The following is a 1935-nucleotide window of genomic DNA, read 5'->3' as shown; positions in this document are numbered from 1 at the left end:
AACAAGGTACCGGATGCCATGACCCAAACGCAGAGAATTCAGCAAACGATTCACAGTAAAGGCAGGAGCCCCATTAATTAGCCAAGCAGGTGGAGGTTTGTCTGGAAGGACAGCACAACCTAGATGACAATACTGACTTGAGTCTGGAGACATGAAAGGTGGGGTGCACATGTAATAATAAAGGCAATTTCAGACGTACAGTCACAGGATTAACAATCTCGGCAATAGGAAATGAGCCCAAAAATCGAGGTGCCAGTTTACGATTCTCGACCTTAATGGGTAGATCATTAGCCGATAACCACACCTTCTGTCCCACTACATATCTTGGGGCCTGGGAGAGTGGCGGTTAACATTTCGATATATACCTGTGGTTTTGCAGATAGCTGCTTGTTTCTTTCTCCAAGTCCTGAGACAGCGACGTGCATGTATATGGGCAGCAGGAACTTAAATCTCTCTCCTATACTGAGAGAACTGGAGGCTGCTAACCATAGACAACATCAAATGGCGACAGGCCTGTAGCACTAGAAGGTAACCCATCGAGGGCATACTCTACCCAAGGTAAGTTCTGGGACCACTGACCTGAAGCATCCATGCAATGGGTGCGCAGCTTAAACTCAACCTCTTCATTGATCCTCTCAGTCTGGCCATCAGTCTGGTGGTGAAAACCTGAAGACGGACTGATGTCAATGCCAAGAATAGAGCAAAACTCACCCCAAAAACGGGAGACGAATTGTGGTCCTGTAATAGACACAGTGTTAAGGGGAATTCAATGGAACCTGAACAGTTCTCGGGCCATTTCATCAGTCAGACATTTTAATGTACTTGTAACCAGGCCGGTAGGCAAGGGTAAAGTCAAATCCATTGAAAAACAATGCCCACCTAGCTTGTCGTGGATTTAGTGTTTTGGCTGATTTGAGGTACTCCAAGTTCTTCTGGTCGGTCCACACAGTGAAATGTGTGGATCCCTCCAACCAATGCCTCCATTCTTCCAGTGCTAGTTTGATAGCCCAGAGTTCTTGATCCCTGACATAATATTCCCTCTCAGAGTCAGTTACAGTAGGTGACAAGAAAAGAAAGCACATGGGAGTAACCTGGCATCATCTCCAAACTGCTGAGACAAAATAGCACCAACACCACAAATGGTTTTGAGGGATCAGGGAAATAAAGGATGAGGGCTGAAGTGAAAATACCCTTAAGTTCAAAAATGTAAAATGCTTGTTTGACTTTTGCAGACCACCTAAACAGTCTTGGTAAATGTGAGTTTGTGAAGAGGAGTGGCAACTGAACTGCAGTTCTTCATAAAGTGCTGATAAAAATTAGCAAATCCAAGAAACCGGTGCAACTCCTTAACACTAAGTGGTTCTGGCCAGTCAAGGACATCTGATACCTTTGAAGAATCCATGCTGATTTTACCTGCAGCTATGACAAAACCAAGGAAGGGTACAGGAGACTGATGAAAAGCACACTTCTCTGCTTTAACAAATAGTTTATTTTGGAGTAACCTATGAAGGACCTCACGGATATGTTGGATATGGGAGGACAGGTCTTTGGAGAAAATCAAAATATCATCAAAACAGATCGGTTAAGCATGTCACTTAAGACATCGTTTACTAATGCCTGGGAATTTGTAAGCGCATTTGTGAGCCCAAATTGCATCACCAGATATTCATAATGTCTTGAAGGGGTATTAAAAGCAGTCTTCCACTCATCGCCCTCACTTATATGAACCAGGTGGTAAGCATTCCGTAGGTCCAATTTTGTGTAGATGGTGCTACATTGAAGTAGCTTAAAGGCAGATGTCAGGAGAGTAGGAGGATACTTATTCTTGATCAGTGTTGGGCACGTTACTTTGAAAAAGTAATTAGTTATAGTTACTAGTTACTTCTCCCAAAAAGTAACTGAGTTACTAACTGAGTTACTCCACAATAAAAGTAA

This window comes from Cyprinodon variegatus, unplaced genomic scaffold (assembly GCF_000732505.1).
Source record: "Cyprinodon variegatus isolate N-32 unplaced genomic scaffold, C_variegatus-1.0 Scaffold2191, whole genome shotgun sequence".
NCBI classification, from domain to species: domain Eukaryota; kingdom Metazoa; phylum Chordata; class Actinopteri; order Cyprinodontiformes; family Cyprinodontidae; genus Cyprinodon; species Cyprinodon variegatus.
The sequence above is the reverse complement of the archived record's forward strand: the minus strand, read 5'-3'. Positions refer to the sequence as shown.